Below are 14263 nucleotides of genomic sequence, written 5' to 3'. Positions count from 1 at the left end.
CAGTAACATCCTCCACATCTGGCAACATGGACCTAGAGACAGAGACAGAGAGTCAGTAACATCCACCACATCTGGCAACATGGACCTAGAGACAGAGACAGAGAGTCAGTAACATCCACCACATCTGGCAACATGGACCTAGAGACAGAGACAGAGAGTCAGTAACATCCTCCACATCTGGCAACATGGACCTAGAGACAGAGACAGAGAGTCAGTAACATCCACCACATCTGGCAACATGGACCTGGAGACAGAGAGTCAGTAACATCCTCCACATCTGGCAACATGGACCTAGAGACAGAGACAGAGAGTCAGTAACATCCTCCACATCTGGCAACATGGACCTAGAGACAGAGACAGAGAGTCAGTAACAACCACCACATCTGGCAACCTGGACCTGGAGACAGAGACAGAGAGTCAGTAACATCCACCACATCTGGCAACATGGACCTAGAGACAGAGAGTCAGTAACATCCTCCACATCTGGCAACATGGACCTAGAGACAGAGACAGAGAGTCAGTAACAACCACCACATCTGGCAACAACTCACCATGGCAACAGGAAGGCAGCTGCGACTCCGACCCCGGCAGCGAACGACACCAGGTAGGTAATGATGAGATTACTCTTCACACACACCACCAGGATCATAAAGGGGATCACAGACTGCAGAGAGGAGAGAAAACATCATTCACCAAGGATGTACACAGAATCCTTCATCAATTTACACACAATACCCCATAATGACAAAGCAAAAACAGGTTTTTAGTTTTTTTTTTGCAAATGTATAAAAAACTGAAATATCACATTTACATAAGTATCCAGGCTGTATCACAACCGGCCGTGATTGGGAGTCCCATAGGGCGGTGCACCATTGGCCCAGCGACGTCCGGGTTAGGGTTTGGGCGGGGTAGGCCTTCATTGCAAATAAGAATTTGTTCTTAATTAACTTGTCTAGTGAAATAAAATGTTTTAAAAAAATTGCAAAAATCCTGAAGTATCCATTTAACGTGGTCCTTGAGATACAAATGACCTGGAGATGCTTGGTCTTCCTTGAAAGACATCCGCATGCAAACGTGTTTTGTTCATTTATTATGACGACATTTTGTGACGGTTTTGGACTTCGGTGGGGGATTTTTCAGAGCCCAAGTCTACGCCTCTTCGTCTGTGAAACAGTAGGGTTTCTTCAGTTGTCATTTAACAAGAGACGACTCGTTTAGATAGATGTAATATTGCGCGACCTCGGCAAATAACGTACAAATTAATGTCCGATTTCTTGAGACAATTGTTTAGGAAGTGTATACTGGCTACAGTGTCTCAAAATGGACAAACAGTACCATTACCGCCTTTTTCTCATTTTTTTCAAGCAAAGGTCTTTTAAGGGAGTATGCGAGCACACTTGTTCGGATTGGCTAGCTGAGTTCGGCTAGCGGAGTTCGGCTAGCTGAGATCGGCTCGGCTAGCGGAGTTCGGCTAGCGGAGTTCGGCTAGCGGAGTTCGGCTAGCTGAGATCGGCTCGGCTAGCGGAGTTCGGCTAGCGGAGTTCGGCTAGCGGAGTTCGGCTAGCGGAGTTCGGCTAGCGGAGATCGGCTAGCGGAGTTCGGCTAGCGGAGTTCGGCTAGTGGAGTTCGGCTAGCTGAGCCAGCGGATCTGAGAAGCGGATAGCGGAGTTAAGCCGACAGCCAATCTGAAGCATGTTAAGGTGCCTTTCCAATGTCAGGCTTTGCATGAAAGAAGTTACCTCCAGAGTCTCCGCATCCGCAGCCCTAATAAAGCCTCCATGGACTAAGGCATTTTGTGATCATTCTGAGGGTATGCTAAGTCTTACAGAGGTGCCGATGTACACAGCTGTCTTCTTGCCAAACTTGGTGAGGAACCACTGCCAGAAGGGGATGGTGAGCGTCGCGGCGAGCTGGAGAGAAAACAAGACAAAGAAATGGGGTTTAGTCAAGACAAAATGGAAAAATTGTTGTGTTTCTAGTTGAGTAAGGATGTTTCTGTTGCCATATTTACTTCAATGACCTGGCTAGGGTTCCAGTCCGTTTCAACTTTAGCCTACGTGCCAAGAGAACGGTCGAGTCTCAAATGGAACCCGAATTGCTTGATGGGGCACAACTTTCGACCATTAAAGGAATAGGGTTCCGTTAGAGATGTAGCCGTTATGCCACCTTCAGTCTTTGGAACATGTTATGTGGCAGACTACAAAAACCCCCATCAGCACTGTCTGGTTTGTGTTTTTGGGGATTTATCAGTCTTCCCTAAGGAAGACATTCTCAACCTCTCTAATCCACCCATCACCTGACGACTCAATCGAACCCATCACTGAGCCTGACGACTCAATCAAACCCATCACTGAGCCTGACGACTCAATCAAACCCATCACTGAGCCTGACGACTCAATCAAACCCATCACTGAGCCTGACGACTCAATCGAACCCATCACTGAGCCTGACGACTCAATCGAACCCATCACTGAGCCTGACGACTCATCGAACCCATCACTGAGCCTGACGACTCAATCGAACCCATCACTGAGCCTGAATCAAACCCATCACTGAGCCTGAGCCAATCGAACCCATCACTGAGCCTGACGACTCAATCAAACCCATCACTGAGCCTGAACTCAATCGAACCCATCACTGAGCCTGAGACTCAATCAAACCCATCACTGAGCCTGACGACTCAATCAAACCTATCACTGAGCCTGACAATCGAACCCATCACTGAGCCTGACGACTCAATCGAACCCATCACTGAGCCTGACGACTCAATCAAACCCATCACTGAGCCTGACGACTCAATCAAACCCATCACTGAGCCTGACGACTCAATCAAACCCATCACTGAGCCTGACGACTCAATCAAACCCATCACTGAGCCTGACGACTCAATCAAACCCATCACTGAGCCTGACGACTCAATCAAACCCATCACTGAGCCTGACGACTCAATCGGAAAAGTTGTTTACGTCAGTGTTGAAGCTACGAGAGAAAGTCATCAGCGATTGGATCATCTGTAACCAAATCAGTATCAAAGTCTATAACACAGTTTCTAAAAAATGCCCCCTTTACCCACGTTCTGGCTCTGACCCAACCCCACCAGTTTTGTTCATGGGACAAATCAGAACGATTAGAATGGGTTTGCAGTCTTGAAATCAGCGGGGAGGGACTCAGATCCAGCCACATAGCGGAAAATAAACAAACATCTGTGGGCGTGGAGTAGCGTTTGGCCGGGTAGCCAAGCAACCCGTAACGACACAGCAGAGGTAGGAATTGCAGGATGCTTCACAAAACAATCCAGTGGACATTTTAATAGGCACATTCCTGCATTGGGTCAACATCCGATGGACCTCTGGCTTTATGGTTTAGCCAATAAGAGGTCAAACATTGACCCTCTATGGGCGCCACTAGGATGCCAGTCGTTTCCCCTTCTTTTTGGATGTGTTTGTTTAAGAATACGTTAACATTGTGTGTGTGTGTGTGTGTGTGTGTGTGTGTGTGTGTGTGTGTGTGTGTGTGTGTGTGTGTGTGTGTGTGTGTGTGTGTGTGTGTGTGTGTGTGTGTGTGTGTGTGTGTGTGTGTGTGTGTGTGTAACGGATGTGAAACGGCTAGCTTAGTTAGCGTTTCAATCGGTGACGTCACTTGCTCTGAGACCTTGAAGTAGTAGTTCCCCCTTTGCTCTGCAAGGGCCGTGGCTTTTGTGGAGCGATGGGTAACGATGCTTCGTGGGTGACTGTTGTTGATGTGTGCAGAGGGTCCCTGGTTCGCGCCCGGGTAATGGGCGAGGGGACGGTCTAAAGTTATACTGCTACATAGTTGGAGTGGAGTTTATACTGCAAGGAAAGTACCTGCTGTAAATCCAGTAATCTCAAGAGTGACTTCACTTTGTCTGTGTCCTCTTTCTAGCTGTGTGTGTGTGTGTGTGTGTGTGTGTGTGTGTGTGTGTGTGTGTGTGTGTGTGTGTGTGTGTGTGTGTGGACTGCATCTCATAGACATCTTCACAATGCTTGTTCTGCTTCCTGGCAATACCACATCAAGGTGAATCTGCTTTCCCCTGAACTGTCTGCACTTCGCTGCCTGTCAAATCTCTCTCCTTCCAGTATCACAAACATTTGCATAGTCTACAATAAAAAAAAACTGTGTGAATAGACCATGTTCTGAACACAACAGTATTTGCACAGACAGTACAAAAAGTGGAATAATAGCACAAACAGACTGGCAAGGCACAACAGTAAAGGGTTCGTACAGACAGTGGTCCAATTCAAGGTCTTTCTAAGTACTTTTTCCAAGGACTAATATTTATGTTCAAGGACCATCAATTTCTGAAATAGTTCCTATAATGCAATTGTTTGAAGTCGCCACCAGATGGCAGTATATCACCACAACCTCAAAACGACTAACTTACTATTCATTACAACCTCACAAGTTCCACTCAATAATTTGTTGATTCACTACTTATTTTCTACTACATACATGAGTGGTAAGTCAGTAGTGATGGTGTAATTTGAGTAGTGATGAGCAGAGTTAGGGGACACGCCTACTGGTGAACATCTATTCACATTACTACACAATTCCAGCTTAATGTCTGTATTGTATTTTTTTTTATTGGGCATCTGGGAATTTACTACTTAATAGCTACAACAACAAAAAAAGCATCTTGCTTTCGACAGTTTTAATGTCGTCAGTCGGGAGAAGGGCGGGTGGGCTGTGTGAGGGAACACGGCCACCAGAACGGCGGAATATCGTGGGTAAAAATTAAGCGAATGGCAAAAAAGCTCTGCAGGTCTCGTTTGCTCCCCCCGGGTTAAGGCCTCGCCCGCCCCCGGGTTAAGGCCTCGTTTCCCCCCCCCGGGTTAAGGCCTCGTTTCCCCCGGGTTAAGGCCTCGTTGCCCCCCGGGTTAAGGCCTCGTTCGCCCCCCGGGTTAAGGCCTCGTTTGCCCCCCCGGGTTAAGGCCTCGTTTGCCCCCCCCCGGGTTGGTTAAGGCCTCGTCGCCCCCCCCCCGGGTTAAGGCCCCTCCCCCGGGTTAAGGCCTCGTTGCCTCCCCCGGGTTAAGGCCTCGTTGCCCCCCCGGGTTGAGGCCTCGTTCGCCCCCGGGTTGAGGCCTCGTTCGCCCCCCGGGTTAAGGCCTCGTTTGCCCCCCGGGTTAAGGCCTCGTTTCCCCCCCCCGGGTTAAGGCCTCGTTTCCCCGGGTTAAGGCCCTCGCCCCCGGGTTAAGGCCTCGTTTGCCCCCGGGTTGAGGCCTCGTTCGCCCCCGGTTGAGGCCCGTTCGCCCCCGGGTTAAGGCCTCGTTTGCCCCCCCCCGGGTTAAGGCCTCGTTTGCCTCCCCGGGTTAAGGCCTCGTTGCCCCCCCCCGGGTTGAGGCCTCGTTCGCCCCCGGGTTGAGGCCTCGTTCGCCCCCCTGGGTTAAGGCCTCGCTTGCCCCCCCGGGTTAAGGCCTCGTTGCCTCCCCCGGGTTAAGGCCTCGTTCCCCCCCGGGTTAAGGCCTCGTTCGCCCCCGGGTTAAGGCCTCGTTGCCCCCCCGGGTTAAGGCCTCGTTGCCTCCCCCGGGTTAAGGCCTCGTTTGCCCCCCCCCGGGTTGAGGCCTCCCCGCCCCCCCCGGGTTGAGGCCTCGTTCGCCCCCTGGGTTAAGGCCTCGTTTGCCCCCCGGGTTAAGGCCTCGTTTGCCTCCCCGGGTTAAGGCCTCGCTTGCCCCCGGGTTAAGGCCTCGTTTGCCCCCCCCGGGTTAAGGCCTCGTTTGCCTCCCCCGGGTTAAGGCCTCGTTTGCCCCCCCGGGTTGAGGCCTCGTTCGCCCCCCCGGGTTGAGGTCCCCCCTGGGTTAAGGCCTCGTTTGCCCCCCCCCCCCGGGTTAAGGTCTCGTTTGCCTTCATTAACTGTAACTACTAACAGTATTTCTAGAAGGACCAGGACTAATATGGTACATAAAAGAAAAGGATATTAAGGCAGCCATTTTTCCCATTTTAATTTATTGAATTACTAAGCTTTTCAAACCCACTGACCAGTTCATTCATATGCCTCATGCCTTCATAGGAAGGTCATGTGTCCGACTGCCAAACTCACTCAGTTACATTAGGATTTAAATCCTTCACTTAAGTCGTTTTAAAATCATATGACTGAGAAGAGAGGGATGAAAGCATGTCAGCGAAGCTAATCCCCCCCCCCCCCCATTTAACCGTATATTTCTAAGAGAGGGCTGAGAGAGAGGCGCCCGTCTAGGGTCTTTACAGCAGTGGTAAAAATGGTCTGTGGGAACAGGCTGGTATTCAGACCAGGTCAGTGAATGTGATCACACATCAAAGTAATGAGAAGCTACAAGTCACTGGCTACCATAGAGACAGACTGACTGGACAACAACCTGAGAGAGGAAGCTATTTTGTATAGAGAAAATATCTCTCTCTCTCTCTCTCTCTCTCTCTCTCTCTCTCTCTCTCTCTCTCTCTCTCTCTCTCTCTCTCTCTCTCTCTCTCTCTCTCTCTCTCTCTCTCTCTCTCTCTCTCTCTCTCTCTCTCTCTCTCTCTCTCTCTCTAAAGGTCAGTAAGTGACGTAGGAGAAGAGTCTCAATCTGTATCATCTGTAAAGAACAAGGCCATTCACACTTTAAATCAATAGGCAGTGTGTGTGTGTGTGTCCTCACCATGATGACCAGTAGAATGTTCTGGAAGTCGTTCCTTAAGCCCAGAGTGTAGCAGCAGAACAGAGCAAAGTTCCCTTCCAGTAGCTGAGAGAGAGAGACGGAGTGAGACACGCTCAGTTAGACCCTACACACACACACACACACACACACACACACACACCTCAGACCGAGCGTACAGGCTCGCTGGCTGAAGACTCTCTAACACGAGGAACAGCGTACCCCAGAGACCATATAAATAAACACACACACACACACACACACACACACACACACACACACACAGCTGAATGGTGGCAGATAGCCTTTCCAAGCATTAGAGTATATTGAACGTTAGCTTTATGGTTGGGCTATAACTTTACGGGTAGAAGACATTTATGGTCACAAACTACGATATTATTTAAAGGCCAGATGATATTTATAAAAACAAGACACGTTTCCTCTTTCTACCAGGAAGTGGAAACTAATGATGATGTGTAGTCTTTGGTGAGTGAGTGAGTGAGTGAGTGAGTGAGTGAGTGAGTGAGTGAAACACACTAGGCTACCCTGGGGTGGCAGGGAAGCCTAGTGGTTAGAGCGTTGGACTAGTAACCGGAAGGTTGCGAGTTCAAACCCCGAGCTGACAAGGTACAAATCTGTTGTTCTGCCCCTGAACAGGCAGTTAACCCACTGTTCCTAGGCCATCATTGAAAATAAGAATTTGTTCTTAACTGACTTGCCTAGTTAAATAAAAAATAAAAAAAAAAGTACAGTATGTGGACACCACTTCAAATTAGTGGATCTGGCAACTTCATTCACTCGTTGCTGACAAGTGTAAATCAGCCTTGCAATCTAGATTAAATAAATAAGAGAGAGAGAGAGATATACTGTATATAGTCACCATGAAGGCCAGTGAGGTGAAGAGGAAGCCCATCACCAGCTTGGCGTAAGGTCCGTGACCCATCACCAGCCTGATACCCTCCCAGAACGACATGCGCTCTGACCGGGGCGAGACGACTCTGGAGGGAGGGAGATGACGTTGTAACAAAACAAAAGTTGACCTATATGTGTTTAAACTTCAGGACACCCTTCCATCTCATGAGAGTTGAATTTGATGATGATAATATACATTTCTAAAATAATTTTAACAAATATTAGGAGAATCAGATCGAGGAGGATGAATGCCACACACACACACCACAAAATAACTATTATACAACATATTCAGTTATTTCAGAACTTCTCATAATGGAGGTCAAATCAGCAGCTGACAAGTATGTTTCCTACGAGCTCATTTGTTAGAGCATCAAGCCACCCTGGTCACAGCTCATCTGTTAGAGCATCAAGCCCCCTGGTCACAGCTCATCTGTTAGAGCATCAAGCCACCCTGGTCACAGCTCATCTGTTAGAGCATCAAGCCACCCTGGTCACAGCTCATCTGTTAGAGCATCAAGCCCCCCTGGTCACAGCTCATCTGTTAGAGCATCAAGCCCCCTGGTCACAGCCCATCTGTTAGAGCATCAAGCCCCCTGGTCACAGCTCATCTGTTAGAGCATCAAGCCCCCTGGTCACAGCCCATCTGTTAGAGCATCAAGCCACCCTGGTCACAGCTCATCTGTTAGAGCATCAAGCCACCCTGGTCACAGCTCATCTGTTAGAGCATCAAGCCACCCTGGTCACAGCTCATCTGTTAGAGCATCAAGCCACCCTGGTCACAGCCCATCTGTTAGAGCATCAAGCCACCCTGGTCACAGCCCATCTGTTAGAGCATCAAGCCACCCTGGTCACAGCTCATCTGTTAGAGCATCAAGCCACCCTGGTCACAGCTCATCTGTTAGAGCATCAAGCCACCCTGGTCACAGCCCATCTGTTAGAGCATCAAGCCACCCTGGTCACAGCCCATCTGTTAGAGCATCAAGCCACCCTGGTCACAGCCCATCTGTTAGAGCATCAAGCCACCCTGGTCACAGCCCATCTGTTAGAGCATCAAGCCCCCTGGTCACAGCCCATCTGTTAGAGCATCAAGCCCCCTGGTCACAGCTCATCTGTTAGAGCATCAAGCCCCCTGGTCACAGCCCATCTGTTAGAGCATCAAGCCACCCTGGTCACAGCTCATCTGTTAGAGCATCAAGCCACCCTGGTCACAGCTCATCTGTTAGAGCATCAAGCCACCCTGGTCACAGCCCATCTGTTAGAGCATCAAGCCACCCTGGTCACAGCTCATCTGTTAGAGCATCAAGCCACCCTGGTCACAGCCCATCTGTTAGAGCATCAAGCCACCCTGGTCACAGCTCATCTGTTAGAGCATCAAGCCACCCTGGTCACAGCCCATCTGTTAGAGCATCAAGCCACCCTGGGTCACAGCCCATCTGTTAGAGCATCAAGCCACCCTGGTCACAGCTCATCTGTTAGAGCATCAAGCCACCGTGGTCACAGCCCATCTGTTAGAGCATCAAGCCACCCTGGTCACAGCCCATCTGTTAGAGCATCAAGCCACCCTGGTCACAGCCCATCTGTTAGAGCATCAAGCCACCCTGGTCACAGCTCATCTGTTAGAGCATCAAGCCACCCTGGTCACAGCTCATCTGTTAGAGCATCAAGCCACCCTGGGTCACAGCCCATCTGTTAGAGCATCAAGCCACCCTGGTCACAGCTCATCTGTTAGAGCATCAAGCCACCCTGGTCACAGCCCATCTGTTAGAGCATCAAGCCACCCTGGTCACAGCTCATCTGTTAGAGCATCAAGCCACCCTGGTCACAGCCCATCTGTTAGAGCATCAAGCCACCCTGGTCACAGCCCATCTGTTAGAGCATCAAGCCACCCTGGTCACAGCCCATCTGTTAGAGCATCAAGCCACCCTGGTCACAGCTCATCTGTTAGAGCATCAAGCCACCCTGGTCACAGCCCATCTGTTAGAGCATCAAGCCACCCTGGTCACAGCTCATCTGTTAGAGCATCAAGCCACCCTGGTCACAGCCCATCTGTTAGAGCATCAAGCCACCCTGGTCACAGCTCATCTGTTAGAGCATCAAGCCACCCTGGTCACAGCTCATCTGTTAGAGCATCAAGCCACCCTGGTCACAGCTCATCTGTTAGAGCATCAAGCCACCCTGGTCACAGCCCATCTGTTAGAGCATCAAGCCACCCTGGTCACAGCCCATCTGTTAGAGCATCAAGCCACCCTGGTCACAGCTCATCTGTTAGAGCATCAAGCCACCCTGGTCACAGCCCATCTGTTAGAGCATCAAGCCACCCTGGTCACAGCTCATCTGTTAGAGCATCAAGCCACCATGGTCACAGCCCATCTGTTAGAGCATCAAGCCACCCTGGTCACAGCCCATCTGTTAGAGCATCAAGCCACCCTGGTCACAGCTCATCTGTTAGAGCATCAAGCCACCCTGGTCACAGCTCATCTGTTAGAGCATCAAGCCACCCTGGTCACAGCTCATCTGTTAGAGCATCAAGCCACCCTGGTCACAGCCCATCTGTTAGAGCATCAAGCCACCCTGGTCACAGCTCATCTGTTAGAGCATCAAGCCACCCTGGTCACAGCTCATCTGTTAGAGCATCAAGCCACCCTGGTCACAGCTCATCTGTTAGAGCATCAAGCCACCCTGGTCACAGCTCATCTGTTAGAGCATCAAGCCACCCTGGTCACAGCTCATCTGTTAGAGCATCAAGCCACCCTGGTCACAGCTCATCTGTTAGAGCATCAAGCCACCATGGTCACAGCCCATCTGTTAGAGCATCAAGCCACCCTGGTCACAGCTCATCTGTTAGAGCATCAAGCCACCATGGTCACAGCCCATCTGTTAGAGCATCAAGCCACCCTGGTCACAGCTCATCTGTTAGAGCATCAAGCCACCCTGGTCACAGCTCATCTGTTAGAGCATCAAGCCACCCTGGTCACAGCTCATCTGTTAGAGCATCAAGCCACCCTGGTCACAGCTCATCTGTTAGAGCATCAAGCCACCCTGGTCACAGCCCATCTGTTAGAGCATCAAGCCACCCTGGTCACAGCCCATCTGTTAGAGCATCAAGCCACCCTGGTCACAGCCCATCTGTTAGAGCATCAAGCCACCCTGGTCACAGCTCATCTGTTAGAGCATCAAGCCACCGTGGTCACAGCCCATCTGTTAGAGCATCAAGCCACCCTGGTCACAGCTCATCTGTTAGAGCATCAAGCCACCCTGGTCACAGCTCATCAGTTAGAACATCAAGCCACCCTGGTCACAGCCCATCTGTTAGAGCATCAAGCCACCCTGGTCACAGCCCATCTGTTAGAGCATCAAGCCACCCTGGTCACAGCCCATCTGTTAGAGCATCAAGCCACCCTGGTCACAGCTCATCTGTTAGAGCATCAAGCCACCGTGGTCACAGCCCATCTGTTAGAGCATCAAGCCACCCTGGTCACAGCTCATCTGTTAGAGCATCAAGCCACCCTGGTCACAGCTCATCTGTTAGAGCATCAAGCCACCCTGGTCACAGCCCATCTGTTAGAGCATCAAGCCACCCTGGTCACAGCTCATCAGTTAGAGCATCAAGCCACCCTGGTCACAGCCCATCTGTTAGAGCATCAAGCCACCCTGGTCACAGCTCATCTGTTAGAGCATCAAGCCACCCTGGTCACAGCTCATCTGTTAGAGCATCAAGCCACCCTGGTCACAGCCCATCTGTTAGAGCATCAAGCCACCCTGGTCACAGCCCATCTGTTAGAGCATCAAGCCACCCTGGTCACAGCCCATCTGTTAGAGCATCAAGCCACCCTGGTCACAGCTCATCTGTTAGAGCATCAAGCCACCCTGGTCACAGCTCATCTGTTAGAGCATCAAGCCACCGTGGTCACAGCCCATCTGTTAGAGCATCAAGCCACCCTGGTCACAGCTCATCTGTTAGAGCATCAAGCCACCCTGGTCACAGCTCATCTATTAGAGCATCAAGCCACCCTGGTCACAGCTCATCTGTTAGAGCATCAAGCCACCCTGGTCACAGCCCATCTGTTAGAGCATCAAGCCACCCTGGTCACAGCTCATCTGTTAGAGCATCAAGCCACCCTGGTCACAGCCCATCTGTTAGAGCATCAAGCCACCCTGGTCACAGCCCATCTGTTAGAGCATCAAGCCACCCTGGTCACAGCCCATCTGTTAGAGCATCAAGCCACCCTGGTCACAGCCCATCTGTTAGAGCATCAAGCCACCCTGGTCACAGCCCATCTGTTAGAGCATCAAGCCACCCTGGTCACAGCTCATCTGTTAGAGCATCAAGCCACCCTGGTCACAGCTCATCTGTTAGAGCATCAAGCCACTCTGGTCACAGCCCATCGGGCCATAGTCACATGAGACAGAAACTGTGTACCTGGTCACAGCCCATCGTCATCACACCACACTGTCGATCTCAATAACATCTACATAAGGGAGTGGGGCTTGTTTAGAATAATGTCAGGCCATTGGGGAATTCCCACGAGCTCATCATTATATAATAGGAACATGGAACGTTAAGCGACCAAAAGTTAACACATTACATTATTTTATTTTTTTGAAAGGGGGTTTGTTGATTTGAGGGCTGGATAAATAAAATGGTCACCCTGCAGTTACCTTTCTTCTCCTTGGACAGCCGAAGAACAGCACCACGGCACAGAGCACGTAGATGGAACAGATGACACCGGAGGCTATATTGTAGGCCGTTTTCTGTGACAGTAGAGAGGGACAGGAGCTTAGAGGACTGTAGGAACCGTAGTTGTAATATATATATGCAAAAGACTAGCTTTGTCGCAAACATTTAGTAGAGAGACAGCAGGTTAGTAGACTACAGAACAGTAAACAGAGAGAACAGCCAATAGGAGGTCAGTAGACTACAGGACAGTACACAGAGAGAACAGCCAATAGGAGGTCAGTAGACTACAGGACAGTAAACAGAGAGAACAGCCAATAGGAGGTCAGTAGACTATAGGACAGTAAACAGAGAGAACAGCCAATAGGAGGTCAGTAGACTATAGGACAGTACACAGAGAGAACAGCCAATAGGAGGTCAGTAGACTATAGGACAGTACACAGAGAGAACAGCCAATAGGAGGTCAGTAGACAACAGGACAGTAAACAGAGAGAACAGCCAATAGGAGGTCAGTAGACTATAGGACAGTAAACACAGAGAACAGCCAATAGGAGGTCAGCTTATATTACAAGCAGGCTTGACTACTGTGATGCTCTCCTGTCTGGTCTACCCAAGAAAGACATTGGTCAACTACAAAACATACAGAATGTTGCAGCACAGGTACTGACCAAGACCAGACAGAGAGAACACATTACACTGGTTTTAAGGTCTCTGTACTGTAAAACATACAGAATGCTGCAGGGTACTGACCAAGACCAGACAGAGAACACATTACACTGGTTTTAAGGTCTCTGTACTGTAAAACATACAGAATGCTGCAGCACAGGTACTGACCAAGACCAGACAGAGAGAACACATTACACCGGTTTTAAGGTCTCTGTACCAGCTGCCTGTTAGTTTTAGAATACATTTAAACTACCTCAAAGCCGAGGGACCAAGAGGCATGGAGAGACAGCCTCTAGTTACTATGCCCCCAGCCTCTGGAATAGCCTACCAGAGAACTTGAGGGGGACCAACAGAGGCCTGGAGAGACAGCCTCTAGTTACTATGCCCCCAGCCTCTGGAATAGCCTACCAGAGAACTTGAGGGGGCCAAGAGGCCTGGAGAGACAGCCTCTAGTTACTATGCCCCCAGCCTCTGGAATAGCCTACCAGAGAACATGAGGGGGACCAAGAGGCCTGGAGAGACAGCCTCTAGTTACTATGCCCCCAGCCTCTGGAATAGCCTACCAGAGAACATGAGGGGGACCAAGAGGCCTGGAGAGACAGCCTCTAGTTACTGTGCCCCCAGCCTGTAGAATAGCCTGCCAGAGAACCTGAGGGGGACCAAGAGGCCTGGAGAGACAGCCTCTAGTTACTATGCCCCCAGCCTGTAGAATAGCCTGCCAGAGAACCTGAGGGGGGCCAAGAGGCCTGGAGAGACAGCCTCTAGTTACTATGCCCCCAGCCTCTGGAATAGCCTACCAGAGAACCTGAGGGGGACCAAGAGGCCTGGAGAGACAGCCTCTAGTTACTATGCCCCCAGCCTCTGGAATATTCTACCAGAGAACCTGAGGGGGACCAAGAGGCCTGGAGAGACAGCCTCTAGTTACTATGCCCCCAGCCTCTGGAATATTCTACCAGAGAACCTGAGGGGGACCAAGAGGCCTGGAGAGACAGCCTCTAGTTACTATGCCCCCAGCCTCTGGAATAGCCTACCAGAGAACCTGAGGGGGACCAAGAGGCCTGGAGAGACAGCCTCTAGTTACTATGCCCCCAGCCTCTGGAATAGCCTACCAGAGAACCTGAGGGGGACCAAGAGGCCTGGAGAGACAGCCTCTAGTTACTATGCCCCCAGCCTCTGGAATAGCCTACCAGAGAACCTGAGGGGGACCAAGAGGCCTGGAGAGACAGCCTCTAGTTACTATGCCCCCAGCCTCTGGAATAGCCTACCAGAGAACCTGAGGGGGACCAAGAGGCCTGGAGAGACAGCCTCTCGTTACTATGCCCCCAGCCTCTGGAATAGCCTACCAGAGAACCTGAGGGGGACCAAGAGGCCTGGAGAGACA

General features: G+C 50.6%; 1 pseudogene; it reads right to left on the bottom strand.

The window, feature by feature from the left end:
- The window catches only part of LOC135551678 (sodium-dependent lysophosphatidylcholine symporter 1-B-like), a 48449-nt pseudogene that overhangs the window by 5398 nt on the left and 28788 nt on the right, over positions 1–14263 (bottom strand).

Source organism: Oncorhynchus masou, chromosome 13, assembly GCF_036934945.1.
Source record: "Oncorhynchus masou masou isolate Uvic2021 chromosome 13, UVic_Omas_1.1, whole genome shotgun sequence".
NCBI classification, from domain to species: Eukaryota; Metazoa; Chordata; class Actinopteri; order Salmoniformes; family Salmonidae; genus Oncorhynchus; species Oncorhynchus masou.
Note: the sequence above shows the minus strand (reverse complement) of the source record. Positions and strands in the feature narration are given on the sequence as shown.